At 39.4% G+C, this 9,878-nt stretch overlaps 1 protein-coding gene across 2 annotated transcripts in view; it reads right to left on the reverse strand.

The window, feature by feature from the left end:
- The window catches only part of clcn2b (chloride channel, voltage-sensitive 2b), a 274,822-nt gene that overhangs the window by 168,673 nt on the left and 96,271 nt on the right, over window positions 1-9,878 (reverse strand). The window lies entirely within an intron of this gene.

A 9,878-nucleotide genomic window follows, 5' to 3' on the forward strand; every position in this document is an offset into this window, starting at 1 on the left:
GACGTGACATGTTCGTACGAACCCTTTGTACGAACAAAAGTAAGAGAAATTTAGGATAAGAATACGAACATGTTCTTGCATGAGGCCCATTATTTCTAAATACTGTGCAATGCAAACCACACCACACTTTGCATCATGATGAGTTATGGGTGATGGGTTATTACACAGGACACAGCCTACTGAAACTGAGCAGGACAGATTGAAGTTTGACAGCATTGGTAAAATGTCCTGATGCATCTCAGTAATCCAGGTACAAAAAAAAAAAAATCAAAAAGAAAAAAATAAGTAGGTCCTCTGGATGGATTCTTCTTTAGTGAAAGGTTTCATCTCTCCTCCAAGAGACTTCTTCAGTCTAATGAGTTTCAGGTGAACTCAGCCTTATTAGCACTGCCTCCACATGGTGGGCAAACAGGTTAGTCACATGCAAAAGAGGGCCATCGCCTAACAATAGGCTTGATTAGCTCTTTTGTTCATAGAGGGTCATGTGCCCCATCACCTGACTATCGTTGGGGTCCTGATTCACACCTTCTGCTCACAGGGGGCTGAGTCATACTTGCAATAACAGCATTGTAGGAGGAGGACAACTGGACACGAAGGTCTCCACCTCTGTTTAATGGTGGACAGTTTTTCTTCACAAAAATGTCTTCTTTTACTCCTCTCAAACCAACGTTCCTCTCTATCAAGGATGAAAATGTTTTCATCCCTGAAAGGGTGATCGCTGGCCTGTAGATGAGTGTAAACTGCAGAGTTCTGACCTGTAGATGAGTGTAAACTGCAGAGTCCTGGCCTGTAGATGAGTGTAAACTGCAGAGTTCTGACCTGACGATGTAGCTCGTCTGTGCTGGCTCATTCTTTTGAACAGTGGCTGTTTTGGTTCCCCAATGTATAACTGATCACAAAACTCCTGACACTTAAAGCATATACTATATTACTCTGTTTTTGCTGGGGAACTGGATCTTTGGGGTGAACTAATCTGTTTTGGGGTTTGAAAGCCACTGGGACGTCATGTTTAGAGACTAAACGTCTCAGTTTCTCTGAAACTCCCGCCACATATGGAATGACGACTGGTTTGGGTCTGGGTTTAGGGTCTCCATTTTCAGCTGGTTGTTGGCTGGAATCCTGTTTGGGTTTCTTGTCTGCTTTCAGAAAAGCCCAGCGCACTGCTCCAGGGCCTGTCTTGTGTGTGACTTCTCTTTCTCCCTCGTTCCTGTGTTTGTGGGGACACTGTCTGCTCTGTGGTACAGAGTTCTGATGACTCCTAACGTGTGTTCCAGTGGGTGATCGGAATCAAAGCGCAAATACTGGTCTGTATGGGTGGGTTTGCGATACACGTCAGTTTCCAACTGTCCTCCATCTGAAACTGAGACATCACATTCCAGGAACGCCAACCTGCCATCTTTTACATCCTCTCGTGTGAACTTTATACACTGCTCAAAAAAATAAAGGGAACACTTAAACAACGCACGCTAAGTCCAAGTAAATCAAACTTTTGTGAAGGACATTCAACTCTGTACAGAACAAAGTACTCAATGCGAATATTTCATTGATTAAGATCGGGAGTTAGCATGCGTTGTTTAAGTGTTCCCTTTATTTTTTTGAGCAGTAGTGTTCCCTTTATTTTTTTGAGCAGTGTATATTTATCCACAGAGTTGATGTGATCAGTGAAATGTTGGACTTCCTGGGATTTAATTTTAACCCAGGTGTCATCAACATACCTGAACTTATGTCTTGGTGGTGTCCCTATAAAGGACATCAGAGCTCTCTTTTCCACTTCCTCCATGTACAGGTTTGCAACAATAGGGGAAACTGGGGAGCCCATAGCACACCCATGTTTCTGCTTATAGTATTGCCCCCCATACTGTATGTGAAATGGGTTGATTCGAGGCATTCAGAAGTTGACACAGTTGTTCTGTGGAAAGAGTGGTTCTGCTGCTAAGAGTGGTGTCTGATTTTAATCTTACACAGACCACATCCACCGTCTTAGCAACAGGAACGCACATAAAGAGTGATGTGACATCAAAGGAGACCATCCGTCTCCATGATGACATCCCTCACCTTGTTCACAAAGTCCATGGTGTTCTGTATGTGATAATCTGAAATGCCAACTAATGGACCAAGTCCTGACACTAGATATTTGGAAACATTGTAAGTGACAGAGTTAATCATGCTAACAATTAGTCTTATCCTGTTCGTGATCTTTGGGTAAACCATACAGACTAGGAGTGGCCTCACCTGGGCACAGTGTGTGGTACAGAATCCGGTTAATAGCTTGTCCTGCTCTAACTTTTTCAGGCACTCTATCAACTTCTTCTTGTATCCACTTCCTGGATCTCTTTTCAGTATGTGGTCGTGTCACTAAGGAGTGTCATAACCTTCTCAGTGTAGTCTTTCTGGTTCAAAATCACTGTGCACCTTCCTTTGTCTGCTGGGAGGATGATGATGTTTTTGTCCTTGCTGAGGGTGGTGAGAGCGTCTCTCTCGTCTCTAATAATGTTGGAAGGTGGTGGTTTGGCATTGCTGAGACAAGCTGAAACTTTGTTCCTAAGTTGTTCTGCTTCAAATTCTGGGATTTTGTTGTTGTGAATGGCTGATTCTGTGGCTCTGGTCATCTCAACCAGAGGAATTCTTCTTGGTGCGACCACAAAGTTCAGTCCTCTGGACAGGATTTCGGTTTCTGGCTTGGTGAGTTCTCTGTCAGATAAATTCTTCACCCACTTCTCTGTCTCTCTGGCATTTGCTTGTGCTCCTGTGTGTTGTTCCACCTTCTGTGAGTTGTTGGAATTACAAAAGGGACTGTCGGGTTATCAGTAAAGTGAACTTATTTTTGTTGTCGGGTCATGGACTTGACATGCTGAGCTAAACCTGCCTTTTCTGTAAAATCCATAACCTGTTGGAATGTGGTCTGATCTAGAAGGCCGATAACGATTAAGGGCCTGATCTAGAAGGCCAATAAAGAAGGCCATCAACTAAGACGGCCCACTTTTGCATGTGACTAACCTGTTTGTCCACAATGTGGAGGCAGTGCTTATAAAGCTGAGTTCACCTGAAACTCATCAGACCAAAGAAGTCTCTTGGAGGAGAGATGAAACGTTTCACTAAAGAAGAATCCATCCAGAGGACCTACTTATTTTTTTTTTCTTTTTGACCATTGGTAAAACTTTATTTTATAAGTCAGTAATTTCCTAGAGGTTCCAGGACAAACCTAACACTAACTACAGAAAAACAAGGCCCTTATGGTGATAGCTGTGTATTTACTTCAATCAAGCTGCTGTATGTAGTTTAAGCCTTTCATACATTGTGATTGATTGAACAGAACATAGTCAGTTTTAATTTTCAGATCCAGTGGCAGAAAAGTAAAAGCCAAGAACAAAAACATGTGGTTATTAAGTATATGTGGAAGAGATGATGGTAAATACTACATTTTGAAAGAGTTCTGTGTGTCATTAATATGTACTATGACAGTTAAACCTGCGACACAAGAAGCTTAATACAAAATGAACAAGCGCCAACTTGAATTAATGTATATTAAAAAATACAAGTGCAAATGTTAAAACAAATGCGCACAATATAAAGGAAAACAATCACACATGCAAACAAACCAATATGCGTTTAATCTTTTATTCTTTTAGGGTGACTTTTACCATCGGTCTAGGGACTGCAAAAGGAAAAATAGCCTTCTGGCTAACCCTGCTATATTTACAGAAATGTTATTAACATACTCTGTCCCTGTAATAAATAAATTAAATAGAAACATAAACCAATCAGATTTGTTGTACTCACCACAGGAAGCTAATTGATTGTAGTGCATCAGACAACACTTGATGTGAGACAAACAGTCACTAATTATGACTAATTGCCAAAACTGAACATTACTTTCATGGTGACTCATTATTTCCATGAACATATGAGTGTGTCTGACTATTGTTCACCCTCTCTCCTGACCTGTTCTCTTTACTGCATGAAAGCAAAACAAAGGGGTCACACTGCTACGTTTTTATAAATTGGGTGCAATTTTCAAGGCAATAAGACAAACACAGTCTTTGATAACTCAGATGGTATTTTAAATTTAAATTTAAAAAAGTCAGTGCCCTATCCCCTTTTGAGTTACTGTAGAGTAAGTCCAGTTCATGTTCATGTTAATAATGGCAAGCACTCCTGCAAGACAACCTTTAGCTACTGAGCTGCAATGGAAGCTATAGTTGGTGGTTGTTGTATTTTTTATTTGTTTGGAGTGTAAAACTACTGTATCTCATTTTGACATTGAATAAGAAAAGAATACATACCTTGAGCAATATTTATTAGTTTTAGAATCCTCATTAGTTTTTACCAGAGTAAAAAAAAAAAAAACAACTGTTTCTCCTGGGGTCCACACCCACAAGCATTGCAACTCACTGATTTTGAAATATTTCAATTATTACAACTCAAAATCTCAAAAAAGACACAAGTACAAGTTGTTTACTTTAGTTCCAAAGACTGTCAAAAGAAGAGAAAAACACAGACTACATTACTGGATTGACTTATCCATTCAGTTAAATATTATTTCATTATGGATAATAATTGAAGGTTCTTTGTTAGACAGCCATGGTTACCAATCAATATGTTTGTTCTTCAGTATGATGGTATCTATAACTGCAGGGTATACTGTATTCACAAGTTCATAAAAACTACAATGCACATTCCTTTATGCTGCCCTTTTATTGAAATCTGCTCAGAAAACATGTGGATGTGTGGGACATTACACAAATATGTTTTGGTAAAAAGAGGTCTTGCGTAGAATGGGACTAACTTTATTTTAACACTTTATGATGGTCAGTAAATGATCTAATAAATTTCCAACGTGATTGTTTCTCACAACCACGATTAAACTACAGTTATTCTCCAACATCTCTTGTATTGTGTTTTGTGTCAGATCAGGTAGGTGACTAAACAGCTGTTGAATTTTACCCCTCATAAATAAAACTACACTTGAACATGGATTTATGGAAGAAGGGACTAAACTACTGCAATGCCAATAGCTCTATTAAACAGATTGGGGAAAGAAAGAGCAATAGAGTGTTACAAGAGTAGGAAAATGTTATAGAAAAAAATTACCAATTAACACAATACGGACCTCCCTCCATCACGTGGATGCTGCAACAACTGCTTACACACACATTGATTTCTCTATCCTCTTGGGGACTTTGCATTGACTTCCATTCATTTTCCAGTCACTGCTACAGCCTAACCATGACCCCTTACCCTAAACCTAACTAGCCCAGCACATACCTAACCCTAAAACTACCCTTCACTTCATTCACTCCTTAGTCCTAAACCTAATCCCCGACCCAAAAAACAGCTTCCGTAGACCAGGCTCCCATAATGAGCATTAGGTCCCCCACAAGGCTGTGTTTGTCTGGAAAATGGTCCCTATGGCATAGCAAATCCACATCCACACACACACACACACACACACACTTTGGTTTTACATTAACTAGTGTCTGGATGACAGAAGGAGTCCAAGAACACAGACAGCCTGTGGGTGAGATGACGCACAGGCATGCACACACGCTCTCACATAACACATGAATCTAAATATACACATTTTCCTTTCACTGAATTGTCATATAGGTGTCGTTGGACTGATGGGAACCAAATGCAAATCTCTGTGCGTGTGTGCATGTTTTTGTCCTGGTGTGTGGACATTTTTTGACATTATACTATACTTATGAGGACATTTTGTCATTGTGTGCACATTTGCCTGGTCCACACAATGGAAAACACATTTGTGCGTTAGGGGTTAGGTATGCATCTGTGAGGTTAGGTTTGGGGTAAGGGGTCAGGGTTAGGATGTAGAAAATAATAGAAATCAATGGGAATACCAGACAAGTATGGAAAGATGAGACTCTGTGTGTGTGTGAGAGTGAGTGAGTGAGTGAGTGAGTGAGTGAGTGAGTGAGTGAGTGAGTGAGTGAGTGAGTGAGTGAGTGAGTGAGTGAGAGAGTGAAAATGCATGTATGCAGAAACAGATTTTTTAGTACTTCTGAACAAAGTGTGCATGTGTCAAGCATGAACTGTAATTCTGTCTCTCTGGAAGTGTGACTTAAGCATGCAGTACGGTCTCTCGGCAGCCGACCGGTCGACACACCGTCACGTGGTTGCTCGGCGTTTGTTTTCGCACACACATTTCATAGTTCCTGAGACACCCCAAGCCGAGCTCCTGGGAAAACCCCTCCCACTGCAACACATGTCACTGCATGGGATTCCTTCCCGGGGGAGTGCAATGCGGAAAAAAAAGTCGGCGGTTCGTCACTCGATGTTTATCCACAAACTGGTCCCGGATTAAGCTCCAAAGTTTTTATCAGTCAGATTCCACCATGAAAAATGTCTGTTTTATCCCCTTTTATGAGATTTTGGCCATTGACTATCTTTATAAATCATTGCTTCCTGGCACAAGATCGGCTCTGTAAGCGATCGCTTTTTTCTTGTTTTTTTTTTCTTTTTTTTGAAGCGAGTGGTTGAAGCAAATGCAGCGTCTGCGCTTTCTGTACAAACACTCCCACAAACTTCTGACCAATCAAACCATATAGTTCGTACTGTATGTGTTCTTATGTGGAGGGGGGTGAAAAGTTCGACCCGCGGGTTGCGACAAGAAGTGCCGAAATGTTGGCAATGTGAACAGAAGTGACGCAATTTTCGTCATAAAACTGCGACAGTTCGGCACGATTTCGGCAGTTCGGCAGCAGCATGCAGGAGCCTTCAGTTAGCTGTGTCTGTGCTGGTAATGTGCAACAGCTCATCCAAGCGTGTGCATGGCCTCACGGGTCCTGCAGACTGGTTGCTGCTTTTATTCTTCATGGCATGCAATAAGCAGCATGCTCGTTCCCAGCCACTTTCATTGCCTTCTGACTCACCCCTGGCTTAGTGTCGTCCTCCCCCCTCCCCCCTCTAATCACATTTTACATCTGACTCTACTTCGTCTCCTCACTTCCTTCTCAGGTCTGATCTGAAACTCTTCATTCCTCCTTTGCATACTTGTTTCTCTGCACTCTTTCCATTCCTCTTTAGTCTTGCATGCCCGCTCACTCGTTCCCTCCTCACCAAGAGACATAATGACCACAAACCGGCTGATACCAATTTAGGTTGCCATGGATACACAGCACATCAGGATCCTTGGTCTGGCATTAGGAAACTGTGTGTGAGTAAAGAAACTGAAAAAAGACATCTTGGCCATGTTGGTAACCGTAGAAATGCACTGGATAAAGTCAAATTTGTGTGCGTGTTTGTAAAACAATGTTTCACATTTTTATTATTTTAAGGACTCAAAAAAAATATGACAGAGTAGGCCAAACAAAAACAGGGCTTTGGTTCAAATCAATACAAACCTGAGATAAAGTAAAAAGATCAGTCAATGATATGACTTTTATAGATACTTTTTTTTAAAATGGATACATACTGTAATTTAACAAAAGATACCACACAAGCTTTAGCTCAATATTTGAAAAATGACGGGTATTGATGTTTTTGTGTAAGTGAGCAGTGACGAATATCTGGAACTGGACTGATTCCAAGTTAATCAGTTGTAGATGTACATCAACTGTTTATCTACAGATTGTTTTAGGGGTGCACGATAGTTATCGGCCCAGTAATTATGGCCCGACATCAGGAAATTATGACATCATACTTATCGGTCCGGTATCATAACAAACAGAACCGATAATATATGTTCATGCTTGCCAGTGCAGCAGTGAGTATGCATGGCTTTTTTTAGATCTGTTTTGGTCAAGCCACTTCCCATCTGGCACGACCCGCGCAACGTTCAAGTGGCGTTGGAAAAATCATTTGAATATTTATTAATATTATTTTACCAATTAACCCTGTATGTTACGCAGGAACTTTATAATTATAAACATAAATAGGCCGGATCAATTACTCCCAATTTGAGAACATGTAATGTCTGTTACCTCCTGAATGCAGCACAAAGTCTATCTGCTAAAATGCTAATAACAATGAGTTCAAGAACTCATCGTGACTTAAATCATTGCTGAGGCTTTGAACAAATCCAAACAAATTGCCAGAGAGGACACAGATCTCAATCAATTTAACGATGGAAATGATGGAGCTTGACAACCAGCCGTTCACCCTCACTAAAGACTAAGGTTTTTATCTCCGTTAGCCATGGTTTACCATGTTGAGCTGCTGCTACCACTCTGTGTGTCTTCATGTGTGATGCGGTCGTAATACATTCATACTCTCAGAAGCACAGTTTCAGGTAAAAAAAAATGTTTTAAATCATAAATCAGTAAAAAAAACAATGTACTTTGAATCGAACTTGTGTAAATGCATTATCTGTTTCGAACTTGTGGAATGACTCTTTTTTCTTAGATCAGAGTTAAAGGCCGTTTTTTATATAATTAATGTGCATTATTGAAAAAAATGGTCATTTGAGAAATTGTTTTGTTTGATATACTTTAAGAAATGTTTGTTTGCCAAGAGTTTATTTCAAAAAATACAATTTACAGTGTCATTTTATTTGGTGTTGTTTATTTCTGTTATGATCTTACCCATTTTTGACTAGTCTTAGTTAAAGTTAGTGTGCATCCCTAATTGTTTTATTGAAATTTGTCCAGTAGTTTAACAGGTAATTTGCTCATCAACAAACAGGGTTGACTCCGAATATTAACGCCAATGTTTTGTGCGAAGACGTTGTACAATATGTTGTAAACAAAATGTGATGGGGACAATGCTCAACTACAACTGCACCAAATTTTAGCTCAATGTCAATAAACATTTTATTAGATTTACAAACATTTTAGTGGTTTCTAAGGTCAGTTGGCCATGGTGCTAATCTGGAATCTGATCGTCTCAAAAAGTTTTGAAGTTCTAGATGTATATTGAGTTAATACTTTTAAGAGTTTAAAAATAATTAATCAATCAACGTCATCATCAGCCATCATCCCCATCCATAAGTTAGATATATTTCTAACTGTACAAATAAACACACACAAGCATGCAAAACAGACTTGCTCTTTCCCTTATGATTTTCTTGCAGAGAACTGGTTCTTAGTAGTTCAATTCCTTGGAATTGTTAGTTTCTTGCCTAACTATTCTGCTCTTCAGTTCCACTTACTTTTGAGAATGTATGTGCATGGTGACAACATGCTCCGTGTATTTGATATCCAAGGAAGAAGTGGTTTAGTGCATGCTTATATTACACCAAAAAAGACAAAACTAGGGCCAGTTAAAACACAAAGCTTCAATCACAACAAAGGGAGGAAATACTTCCAACATTCAGAGACATTTTGTGTTTATTCTTATTTTTTATTTAAACTAGTTATTTTTCTGATTAGGACTGAATGAAGACTTTAAGCACACAAACAGAGTTCTATTTTCTTTTTGACTAACCAATAAAAATTAAGACAAGACAAGACTAGACTAGACTTTATTGATCCCACCGTGGGAAAATTTTCACATTACTACAGCTCAATACAGGAGAGGGTGAAAAGAATAAAGATAAATAAAAGAAAACAAACAAAAAAACAACCCCACAATATACATGTGATATATAGTAAAGTACATATGCCCATATATATATATAAACACACATGCATATACATTTATATACAGTGGGTAAAATAAGTATTGAACACGTCACCGTTTTTCTCAGTAAATATATTACTACAGGTCCTAATGACATGAAATTTTCAACAGATGTCGGTAACAACCCAAGTGATCCATACATTTAAATAAATCAAACCATAAATGTCTAGAAATGAAGTTATTTGTAATAATGTGGAATGGCACAGGGAAAAAGTATTGAACACATGAAGAAAGGGAGGTGTAAAAAGGCATGGAAAGCCAAGACACCAGTTCAGTAATTAGAAAGCAAGCCTGCCCCTTGT

Source organism: Austrofundulus limnaeus, unplaced genomic scaffold (assembly GCF_001266775.1).
Source record: "Austrofundulus limnaeus strain Quisiro unplaced genomic scaffold, Austrofundulus_limnaeus-1.0 Scaffold371, whole genome shotgun sequence".
In the NCBI taxonomy this organism is placed as follows: Eukaryota; Metazoa; Chordata; class Actinopteri; order Cyprinodontiformes; family Rivulidae; genus Austrofundulus; species Austrofundulus limnaeus.